Source organism: Phocoena phocoena, chromosome 20 (assembly GCF_963924675.1).
Source record: "Phocoena phocoena chromosome 20, mPhoPho1.1, whole genome shotgun sequence".
Lineage (NCBI taxonomy): Eukaryota > Metazoa > Chordata > Mammalia > Artiodactyla > Phocoenidae > Phocoena > Phocoena phocoena.
Genome location: NC_089238.1, coordinates 1878193 through 1891213, shown reverse-complemented (window position 1 = coordinate 1891213; position 13021 = coordinate 1878193).

Here is a 13021-nt window from a genome sequence, read left to right as displayed (position 1 = left end):
AAATGAAATGCAAACATAGTTTGAGACTTCTCTATCAAGGTTATGGCACTTTGTCATGGATCCCTTAGTTTACTTGGGGTGAGGGGAATGTTATTTCACAGGCAAAGGGCCTTGACCCTTTATGTGTCTTATATATACATTCGTTGCTGTCCAGTATTGGGAGAGTTAGACACTTGAAGCCAGGTATTTAAGTAGATAAAGATACACATATGACACACGGGCACGTTTTATTGCACCAGTTAAGACTGTTTCAGGCTTTGGTTTTTTTAAAAAACAAACGGTTCTTTTGGTGGTTTTAAACACCAAACATTCAGACTTTTTATTGATTCAATCTGTTGTTTAATTTCTGTAACTATACGGTAAATCTTTTTATTGGGTAAAGTGAATACTTTTTTATTTAAATTAACTCTGCTTTCTAGTTCCTTGGACTTGCCATATAAATCTTAGGATGCAAAAAAGCCTTGCTCACGTGTTTATAGAAATTGATTTAAACCTGTAGAGCAGTTTGTTTAAAAGCAGCACCATGAACACAGTACATAGTATGGTGTTTCATGTATCTAAGTAATTCTTGATATTTCATTACCATTTTATAACATTGATCAATACAGGTTCTGTACATTCTTGTTAGGGTTTATGTCTAGGTTGTTGGGGTTTTTTTTTTTTTAGTGATTTGTAAATGGCTTTTTTTTTTTTTTTTTTTTGCCTCGAGGCTTGTGGGATCTTAGTTCTCCCACCAGGGATAAAACCCAGGCCCCCTACAGTGAAAGCGAGGAGTCCTAACCACTGGACTGCCAGGGAATTCCCTATTGGCATTGTTTTAAACTTTCATTTCCACATGATCTTTAGTAGTATACAGAAAGATAATTGTTCTGGGGGGTGATATTTTAGTATCTTGCAGCCTTGGCTGAACTCAGTTATTTCTAGCCATTTCTTTGGATAGAATCCTTGGTATTTTCTGCATAGAAATGTCAACTGCAAATAGTTTTCTTTCTTCCTATTTGTATATGTATTATTTCTTTTTCTTATGCACTTAGCTAGGACTCTCAGTATGATGTTGAGTAAGAGTAGTAAGAGAGGACATCCTTGACTGGTTTCTGATATTAGGGGGAAAATGGTCAGTTTTTCATCAAGTACAATGTTAGTTGTAAGGTGGTTTTTTTTCCATAGAGTTTTCCTGTCAAGTCTAGAAAGTTTCCCTCTGTTAATTTGCTGAGATTTTTGCTGTCATGAATGAATGTTGGATTTTGTCAGATACTTTAGCTCCATCAGTTAATGTGATCATCTGGTTTTTCTTCTTTAGCCTATTGATATAGTGTATTACATTGAGTTTTGAATACTAAACCAGCCTTGCATCCTTGGAATAAACCCCACTTGGTTGTGGAGTATAAATTTTTTAATATATATTAAAGCATTCCATTTGATTATATTTTTTTGAGCAGGTTTTCCTATAATCTCTTGATTGATGATATGTAGTTGTCATTCTTTGCTTGTTTTTAACTACTGTCATTGTCTGGTTTTGGTGTCAAGGTGATAGTGGCTTCCCAAGTTCTGTTTTTTAGGAAGACTATGTAATTGTTTTTAATTGTTGTTTTAATGTTTCATAATATCCTCCAGTGAACCAGTTGAGCCTGGAGATTTTCTGGATACTTTTTAGTTACATATTATTTGATAAGTATGGAACTATTCAGAGTATCTGTTTTCATATTGGATAAATTGGATAGTTGGTCCTCTTCAAGGAAATGTTTCATTTCATCTAACTTTTCTTATTTGGAGACTTGTTGGGAGTATTCCCTTATTATCTTTTTAATGGTAACAGGGTCCGTACTTATATCGCATTTTATTCCTGATTTTGGAAATATGTCACCTCTCTTTTTAATCATTGTCAGTCTTAGACATTTACCAATTTTACTGATCATTTTGAAGAACCAGCACTTTATTGATTTTTCTCTATTGCCTTTCTGGGTGTTTTTTTTGTTTGTTTTATTTATTTTTTTTTTATCGCACCACGCAGCATGTGGGATCTTAGTTCCCCGACCAGGGATCGAACCTATGCCCCCTGCATTGAGAGCACAGAGTCTTAACCACTGGCCCACCAGGGAAGTCCCTTTACCTTTCTGTCCTTAATTTCACTGATTTCTGTTCAGATCTTTATGATAGCATATCTTCTACTTTGCTTTGGTTGTATTTTGCTCTTTTTATTTTTTGAGGGATGCTAAGATTATTGATTTGAAACTTTTTTTTTCTTTTCTAATGGATCATTAAGTATTATAAAGTTCCTTCAGCACTGTTCCAGCCTTATCCCAAAAGTTTTCATTACAATTTATTCAGTTCTAAATATCCCTTGATTCCCTTAGAGACTTCCTCTGACACCCATGTATTATTCAGAAGTATATTGTTTCATTTCCTACTGTTTGGAGCATTTTCTGGTATCTTTTGTTACTGATTTATTACTTGTTTCATGTTTGGTTTGTTTAAATTTGTTGAAGTTTGTTTTATGACCCAGGGTGTGGTATATCTTGTTCTGTAAGGCTTCTCGAAACGAATGTGTATTCTGCTGTTCCTGGGTGAAGTTTCTATAAATGTCTGCACAATCCTCTTGGTTGGGGTTATTGCTCAGATTGTTTACATCCTTGCTGACTTTCTGTGTAGTGTTTCTGTCCGTTGCAGAGAGATGGATGATGAAGTCCTGAAGTATAATTGAGAAATTGTCTATTCCTTACAAGTTCTGTAAGTTTCTGCTTCATGTATTCCAAAGTTCTGTTGTTTGGTGCATACACATACAGGATTGCTATGTCATCTTGGTGTATTGACCCTTTAATCATAATAAAAGGGTTCATTTTCTTGCCTTTGAAGCATACTTTATCTGATATTAGTATAGTCACTACTGCATTTTTATTTCTTCCTTTTATTTATTTTTTTTTGTGGTACGCGAGCCTCTCACTGTTGTGGCCTCTCCCGTTGCAGAGCACGGGCTCCGGACGGGCAGGCTCAGCAGCCATGGCTCACGGGCCCAGCCGCTCCGCGGCATGTGGGATCTTCCTGGACCAGGGCATGAACCTGTGTCCCCTGCATCGGCAGGCGGACTTTCAACCACTGTGCCACCAGGGAAGCCCACTACTGCATTTTTTTATTAATGTTTGTAGTTTATATTTTTCCATAATTTTATTTTTAACATTTACATCATTATATTTGAAGTAAGTTTCTTGTGACAGCATGTAGTTGGGGTCATACTTTTTTTTTTAATCCATTATGCCACTTTTAATTCGTAGGTTTAGATCATCTAAATTTAAAATAATTATATGTTAGAGCTTAACTGTAGCATTTTATTAATCTTTTTTTTGTGTGTGTTCCCTTTGTATTATTCCTCTTGTTTTCCAGTTTTTATTATTTGGGTTCCCCCACCCCATTTCCTGTGGGTTATTTTAATATTTTTTAGAATTCCATTTGATACGTCTGTAATGTTTTTGAGTATATATCTTAATTTTCTTTACGTATTGTATTATGTATACATAACTTATCACAGACTGTTACCAGCATTTTAGCACTTTGATGTATAGAAACCTTGATTCCATTAGGTTCACCTACATTCCCTATTCTTAATATAATTGTTGTATTTTCTCGTTGTATACTGAGAACTATATTGGATATTGTAATTTTTGCCTCAACTAAGTTTCCCCCCCCCCCCCCCCACAAAATTCATGAGGAGCATAGTCTGTTTACCTCTACTTTTACCATTCCATTGTTGTTTCTCCATTCTTGAAGTCCCAAGTCTTCTGTTAACATTTCCATTCTGTTCGGCAAATTTCCTGTGGCCTTTTTTCTAGGGTATGTCTGCTGTTAACAAATGTTTTTTCTTTCTTCATCTAAAACTGTCTTTATGTTCACTTCATTCCTGAAGGATATTTTTGTGCGACATAAGACTTGGGGTCCACAGTTCTTTTAGGACAAAAGAAAACATGTCTGTTTTTTCTTCTGTCCATCTCCTTTTGTCCAGCATGGTTTCAGATGAGAATCCTGCCTTTCAACTCATTGTTCCTCTATTTGAAAGGCATCCTTTCCGTCAGGTGCTTTCGAAGTGTTTTTTATTATAATATTCAGTTTATGATGTGTCCTGGCATAGCATTTTTAGGGTTTATCCTGTTTGGTGTTTTCTCAGCTTTTTGAATCATGTGGTGTATGCTCTTTGCCAAATTTGGGAGATTTTTAGTTTTTTTTCAAATATTTTTTCAACCCCACGCTTTTTCTCCTCTCAGGGACTCCAGTAACGTGAATGATAATTCTCACATTCTTGTTCATAGGACCCTCAGGCTCCCATCTTTTTGTTTCCACCAGTCTGTTTTTCTCTGTTCCGCACATTGATTAACTTTCATTGATCTTACTGGTTTCTTTCTGTCTCATATATAATCTACTATTGAGCTCACCCAGTGAGTTTTCATTTTGGTTTTTGAATTTTCCAGTTGTTTGATTTCCATTTGGTTCTTTTATACTTCTTCTGTATTTTTGCCTAGCTTATAATGCCAAAGAAGGACTCTGAGAAAGCAGGCAAAACTGTATAGTCCAAGGTCATGGTTCTCTGGTGGTTTATCTTGATGTTGGGATAGAAATCCTAGATTAACTGGAGAAATGAAAAGCCTGGTATCCACAAGAATTTCTGAGAACAGATCTTACAACTGAGACCCGTAGATTGTTCAGAGTTGTGTTTAAGGTGCCTGGATTCTCTGTGAATCCTACTGTCTTCTGCCTTGTTGCCCAAGCCAGACACACTTTGCAGCCATTTTTTCATCATCACCCACATCCAGCCACTGTCCCATTCTGTTCTTTTTTTCCTAGTAGACACTCAGTATATGTGTGTTCTAGTGAATGGCTACATGCAGCAGGGAATTTATATTATAATGTTTGGCTCCCTCACAGTGTTTACACAAAGCTGTGTATATAGTTGGCACCGTATAGAACATATGTTGACCTTGAAGAAAATCCACACAAGCTTTTATGGCCAGATCATAGTCATAATGAATGATTGTTTTGGGTCATCAAAGACCACGCTCAGTTGCAGTAATTCGCTGATTCTCAGTACTCTGCGTATTTTTACAGTCAACAGCTGTGCTTTATTACACCAAAACGGTGCAAAGCAAACTCAGCCAAGGGAAAAGGCACAAGGACTGAAGTCCAGAGGAAACCAGGGACAATCTGCAGTGGTCCTGTCTCAGGGAAGTCACACAGGACGGGCCTAATTTAAGCTCCATCAAGGAGTTAACAGCAATAGATTGAAATGTCTACTGGGGACGCTAATTAGAGACCCAGTGCCCAGGGTTTCTTGGGGACACACTAGCACATACCAAATTCTAGACCTCTAGAAGGATAGATAGATCTTTGGCATTAAGCCACACAGTTAAACAAAAAACCTGGGCACACTGAGCCACTCGTCGTTTGTGGGAATGATGGGAAATCTCCCAAAATCTAAGGTCCCAAACCCCAGCCCTTGCAAAGGTGAACCTTGCAAGCTCAAGAGAATAGCAGTCTCAGGCCTGCTGTGTTACGTCTTCATAGTGACTTAAATGGTACTAAGATGCTGAATAATTCAGACTTCTGTAACAAACGTTAAGCAAATACAGTTTCCTACAACAAAAAGTGAATCATAACTCTGAGGTGAAATTGTTGTAAAAAAAAAAAAATCAGTAAGCCAAAGTAGAACTTAACAAGCTAGCCAGGATTTAGTTTAGTGATGACAAAGTACAGAGGCAGTCTGGTGACAAAGTTCCTTATCTCTTCCCAATATTAATATATGTATGTATATGTATGTGTATGTATGTACACCACTTGAGGCCATATATATGTATATAAATGTGTATAGACCTAATATATATTTCTGTGTGTGTATATATATACAGATACATGGCTTCAAGTGGTCTGACTTGCAAATACACCCACTGCTTGCTTACCCTTATCTATAAAGATGTAAATGCCACATCAGTGCTGTGTGTTCCTATAGCACGCAAGTCAACAATTTCTTGTCTCTTTGTTCCTGCTGTTGATGCTGTTTGCCTCTGTCTTCAACAAAGAGAGAAATAAGGAATATGTGCATCATTCAGTGCACCTGACAAGATTTAATTAAAGACTTCGTTTCAGGCTTAGTCGCCTTCATGATCTATGTGTGAGTTTCCCTTGGAGAGAGTGGGAGCCGGTGGCTCCAGCGGGGAGGGCCCTTGCTGGAGACATGGTGCTGGACCCCTACAGGAATCTGGTCTCTGGGAGTATGTGCCTCTCCCCTTTGTACTCACACTCTGGCCTGCAGATGACCTTTCCTGTCTCAGTTGTGGGATGGGGGTGTGGTGCGGCTCTGGAATGCTCAATGATGTCATCCTTGAGAGTTGAGGGTTAAAGATTTGTAATCTGTTCACAGGTAGGTTACACACCTCACAGTTAAAGGTCTAAATGGTAGATGGGCAACTTTGCCTCCCTCAGAGCAGTGTCAGTGCCATGGGCCCTGTGGTGTGACTTCCTGTTGGTACTTCCTGACCTGGTTCTTACCTGCTGGAAGACTTTTTAGAAAATTCCTGGCCACGCCTCCTTCCCTTTGTTTTGGATATCCATGTGTTAAAGTATGTGCTTTTATTCTGAAGTTCTAACATTTGGGACCTTGCTGATCCTGTAGAGACTGCTCCTCCTAGAGCTAGCTGATTCCTCCAGATAATTTTCCCCACTGGGTGTGCCTTTTAAATGCAAACCAGCCATTCCAGAGCCCAGACCCCACTACTACTGCCTTTATCAAGTTCTCATGCTTCAAGACCCTTCCCTAGATCCCAGGAAACTAAGGACAGCCCCTGCACTCTGAACTGTGCTGAAATTATCCCAGCTAGCTAACCCTAAACCTACTTAGCCTGCTTGCTTCCCCTGGCCCACTGCTCCCAGTGAAAATGACAACACAGTCTTTGCCTACACTTCCGCCTCCATCCTTTTGCCTCTGACTCCACACTAGTGCGGATCCCCATGTGACCCTGTAGAGCATGGCGTGACCTCATCTTACAGCACTGTATTTCTTCAACGGCAATCGTCTGTTGGCCTCATATCAGGATACTAAATTCTACATTTTAAAACTGCCTGAAAGCGTTAATGAGAGGATAAATACTAGGAATATAACAGAGCAAATCAGGCATTTCCAGAAACCAGGGTGTCAGTGCACCCAGCCAGATGCAATCTTTAAATTGGAACGGTGTGGAGAGTCATGGACAGAGGAAAGAACAATGCCAAGGAGAGGCTGTCCAGGTGAGCAAATAGCAAGTATTTGACAGGCCAAGGTGTTAGTAAGATGCCACTTACCTCCACCCCCAGGTGTTTGTCTTTTAGAAAGATGGTTCCAGATTTCCTTCTCAAAGTCACACACTTCAGACAATGACCAAGTGTGACTAGCTGGGGGCCACAAATTTCATTAATGACAACTTCAGATAGTCTCCTTGTATGATTCCAACTTTCTGAGACGTGAAGGAAGAAACGCCTTTCTGTGTGCTGTCTCCTGAGTCCTGCTACATCATTTGTTTTCTTGTTCACCTCCTGGTTAACAGGCATCCTCATCACTTTCCTCCCTTGTCCCTTATGGCATCTGTAGCCACGTGGTCTTTCAACCTTTCTGCTTATTATTGCTCATTCTAGTTCCATTTCATGCTCTTGATTTTAGGTATAAATCTTCATACACATTTGATGTGCTCTCCTCACTTTCTCTCTCCTTGAAACCTGGAATCACACTTAAGCAATCGTCAACATTTTCCCCATCGTAGTCTGCCCAATGTTTGCTGTGCCTGTGATCTCAGCTGCCTAAAGCCTCTTTCTCATCTGCATGTTCTTTTGTCCTTCACTCTTTCTGGTTTGTCCTCACACATGGCCTTGAGTGTCAGGCACCACTCTCTATCCCACATCTCACTTCTTTATTCCTCCCTCTCCCTTTAACTGAGGAGTCCCCTTGGACCTATTTTCCTTTCCTTGCGATTGCACTTCACCATTACCTCTTCTATTTTTCTCCACTTCCCAAGCCTCCCTACCTTGTGAACCTCCTTGGTACAGTCCCACCCTCTACACCACTCTGGGCAAGGTTGGTGGTGACTCCCATGTTTGTAAAATTTAAGCCCTTGGGGCTTCCCTGGTGGCGCGATGGTTGAGAGTCCGCCTGCTCATGCAGGGGACACGGGTTCGTGCCCCGGTCCGGGAAGATCCCACATGCCGCGGAGCCTGCGCTCCGCAACAGGAGAGGCCACAACAGTGAGAGTCCCGCATACCGAAAAAAAGAAAAAAAATTTAAGCCCTTGTCTTTCTTGAGACTGAACTTGACCCCGTTGACCACTCCATTCTTGAAATACTCTTTTTCTTTGGTTCTGTAACATCACTGTCCTGGGTTTCTCTCTCCCTCTTTCTTTTTTTCTAACTTGCTAACATCCAATTCTAGTCACCCATTCAGTTTTGAAATTTCTAAATACTTTTCATAGGCCTTTTTCTCACTCTGTGGTCTCTCCCAAGGCTTCATCTGCACCCTTGGCTTCAGTTATCTTCTTTACTTTGAACAAATTGAAATTTATTTTCCCAGTCCTGACTTATTGGAGCTCTAGACCTGAACCCCTGATTTTCTTCTTACTGTCCCCACTTGGATGTTTCAAAGATGTCTCATTCTCCACTTGACTTTTTAAAGATTCCTAAAGTGGCTTCCACTTCTCCCTGATTCTGATCTACTTTTATGTTTTTTAAAGAATGAGATAAGGCCATGCCTTTATTTTTAAATCAAATATTAAGTTTTTTAAATTTATTTTTGGCTGCGTTGGGTCTTTGTTGCAGCGCGTAGGCTTTCTCTAGTTGCAGTGAATGGGGGCTACTCTTCATTGCAGTGCACGGGCTTCTCATTGCGGTGGCTTCTCTTGCTGTGGAGCATGGGCTCTAGGCATGCGGGCTTCAGTAGTTGTGGCTCGTGGACTCTAGAGCGCAGGCTCAGTAGTTGTGGCACACGGGCTTAGTTGCTTGGTGGCATGTGGGATCTTCCCGGACCAGGGCTCAAACCCGTGTCCCCTGCATTGGCAAGCGGATTCTTAACCACTGCGTCACCAGGGAAGCCCCTGATCCACTTTTAGTCTTGCCTCTACACTACATGGCACTGTTTGGTTACCAAGGATAGAAATCCCAGGGGACTTCCCTGGCGGGCCAGTAGTTAAGACTCCAGGTTTCCACTGCAGAGGGCACAGGTTTGATCCCTGGTTGAGGAACTAAGATTCCACATGCCACGCAGCACAGCCAAAAAAAAAAAAAAAAATCCCTTACTCAGCCTGGTTACCTCTGTTTCTTCATCCCCAACATGCAAAGTTGCCAGTTTTGCCTCTTTAATGCCTCTCAAGTCTATCCTCTTCTCTGTAATCCACCACTTCCTTCCTAGACCATAATACCATCATTTATCACCTCTAATTCTGTTTAGTAATTAGGTCTTGTTTTACCCGTTTCCTCTTCAATCCATTCTCCACAGTGTAACCAGAGATGAAACTCAGATGATGCATCTCACTCCCTGCTACCTGCCCAACACACACACCGTTAAAGTGTTTCATGACTTCCCTTAACTCTTGGGATAAAAACCGAATCCTTAACATAGCCCGTCCATGGGGTCTTACCTGGTAAGGGATGTGCCTAATTTACTGCCTTTTCTCTTGCACGTGTCTGACTGCTCTTCTCTCTCCACTTCCTGTTTCCATTTCTTTTCATTTCCCCCCCTGCTGTAGGGCTCTTCCTTACCCACTTTGGCTAGTGAGTGAGTGCTTATCCTTCACATCTCACCTCAAATAACACTTCCCTAGGGAAGCCTTTACCAGAATATCCACCTAGGTCATAACTTTTCTTTTTCAGGGAAACTTTCATGGTTCTTTGCTGCCCAAGACCACCTTCAGGCTTGGTGGTTTGCTAGGAGGATTCACTAGACTCAGAAGAGCTGTGATACTCATGATGACAGTTTATTACAACAAAAAGACACAGACCAAGATCACCAAAGGGAGAAGGCACGTGTAATGAAGTCCGGGAGAAACCAAGCACCCCTTCCAGGTGATCCCTCCCTGTGCAGTTCACAGGAACTCAAATTTCAGCAAAGATGTGTGACAACATGTTCAGTTATCGCCAACAAAGGAAGGTCACCCAAGCTTCAGAGTCCACAGATTCCTTTACTGAGGCTCGCAGCACCTAAGTGACCTACCATGGATACTCAGGATCCGCAGAAGGCAAAGATGTAGTGCTGCCTCAGGCAATACAAAGTCCACCCTTCATCATGAGTCACATTGTTAGCATAAATTATCTGGTCATAATGATACAGTGGGGCCTACAGGCGTAAGCATAAAAATCGCTCTCACTAGTCAAGATATTCCAAGGACTCAGAAGTGGTCTTCCTGGAGCTGGTCAAGGGCAAGTCCTTATTTTTTTCTTTCTTTTTGCCACACTGCACGGCTTGTGGGATCTTATTTCCCCAGCCAGGGATTGAACCCAGGTCCTCAGCAATGAAAGTGCAGAGTCCTAACCACTGGACCACCAGGGAAGTCCCCCACAGGTACATTTTAGAACACGTTCAGGTGCATATTAGAACCTCGTTACTATGGCTGACAAAGTTCTACACAATTTGCCTCCCTTTATCTCTCCAACTTACCTCATACCACTCTAACCCCTGAAGATGCAGCTCTAAGCCACACTAGCCTTGCTTTTCGCAAACACCCCAATACACTCCGAACCCAGGAATGTCTTTCTCAAAGACCTAGGAATCCATCTCTTTGAAATGAAGACATCAAAGGAGATAGCATCCCTACATCCCAGCTTCTGTGGGAGGGTAGGAGCCTAACTTTGACAGGCACCTTGCTCCAAGTAGCAAAACTACCTCTGTCATAAAGAATTGAGAAGTTAGTTTTCCCTTCTAGAAAGCCAATGTAACAGCAGATAGTCACCCCAATTACCAGGTAAATTTAGGATGAACTATGTGTAACAAATGGTGCTGTCAATACCTGAGAACTAATTATTGTTTGAAAATGTATGTAATGGGTTGTGTCTGTTTGGCTATATGAAAGGGTGAGTTTTATTCTTTGCAATCTCTTAGCAACTGTGCTGTGCATCACATTCTGGTTTAATGCTTATACAATATTAAACTATTTTATTTCTCTACTATCTTTTCGGAGAGGTTTTTCTGAGTTGGAGGAGATTTTTTCCTTTTTAAATTTCCCCACCAATTCACACTATTACCTGTCTAAAAGAATTCAATTGCAAATGTTTTTGAAATTTCTGTGTATGCCAAACAAATAAATATGGGGGATGATTTTACTATTTGAGACCCAGAATGCAAACTGATTACTGGGTCCAACAAATACACTTGACCCTTGAACAAAAGGGGTTGAACTGCCTAGGTCCACTTAAGGCAGGTTTTTTTCAATAGTAAATGCTATAGCACTGCACCACTTGGGGTTGTTTGAACCCCTCCCTGGATGCAGACCCGCAGATATGGAGGAATCTCAAATACTGATAAGACAAGCTGGAACGTGGGACCATTTGCTGCAGTGCTTGCACCTGGAGAAACATCTCCTCCAGCAACAAAATACAAAGAAACTATAAGGGACTAAAAATAACTGCGTGCATGTGCAATTGGGGCAAATTATGAGCAACAAGATACAAAAAGACCAAAAATCCAACTGTCACTTCTAAGGAGCTGGGAACAGAAGCAGGGGTACCAGGAGCAAAAACAAGGTACTGGGAGCAAAAACGGTACTGTGCATGCCCCCTGCACACAGCACCACTAAGGAGGTGGGCAGATTACCTAAGCCACCCCTCCAGCCCCACCCCTGGGCTCACCTCGTTTAAGGGCCCAGCCTGCCCCGCTTCAGGGAGCGAGCCAGCGAACCTGCTACTTGTTTTCTCCCTCCTGCTGCAGGAGTCCCAATAAAGCCTTACCTGAATTTCTCCTCAGGCCTCATATCAATTTCTATTGATTAGGGAGTCCAAGAACCCTGGTGGTAACGCTGAGGGCCAACCATAAGTTATATGCTGAAGGTCAGCACCCTTAAATACCACCCCCGCCCCATCCCGCTTGTTCAAGGATCAGCTGTGCTGTAGTAAGTACATGAGACAGGAGGGCTGAATGCAGCTGTGGTCCGTGCCCCCACTTCAAGTGGCCCGGGCAGTCCTGGGCTGGGGGAGGCAGGTGTATTGGGGGAGGGCACACAAGCCACAGGATACTGGGGGACAGAGGCACAAATTTCGGGGAGCTCCACAGTGGTGACCCTCACATAAGCGAGTGACTGAGGAGGACCCTGGGGAGCGGCCTGAATAGGACACGCCCTTCAAGCTGGGGCCAGTTGGGCTGCACGTGGTTCTGGAGTTTGCCAACTGCATAACGTACCCCGGCAGCTTCCTACGGTTGGTTTATATTCAGTCACACCTGCGTCACGTCACTGAGTTCGTTAAAGCAATCACTCAGTCACGGATTTATATGTTTGCTCATTCATTCAGGCTTCTTGCATTACAGACTCTCCACACCCCTCCACCCTCTCTCCCCTTCCGGTTTCTGGCGCTCCCTCCTCTCGTGTCTTTCTGCCCTGGCTCCCGCTTTCCTGTCTCCGCGCCCTGCCCTCTCATTGGCCCAGCGCCTTAAGTCCCGCCCCCAACCACGGGCGGGAGCTCTCATTCCTGTCTCTTCTATTGGGCACGCCGCCTAAGCCTCAGACATTTCAACCAGTGGGAGTCAACCAGGAACTATCCGCTCAGCCAATGGGGCCAGAGCACTTAGTATAAAGGGCCTGGCCCGCGTTGTCTAGGATCTTATCTAATTCAGTAGTGGGTCTGTTCGCAGGTGAGCCTCAGGGGAGCCCGCAGGCGGTGCCCGCCCAGTGACTGCCCCGAGGCTGCGTGGGAGCAGGTCGGGACTGGAAGAGCCTCAGCCTGAGGGTTACCTCCTTCCTGGACACCCAGCTCCTCAGGGCTCAGGAAGGCGTCCTCCTCACCACCATCTTGTCTAGTGAGCCTCTCGAAAACTGTG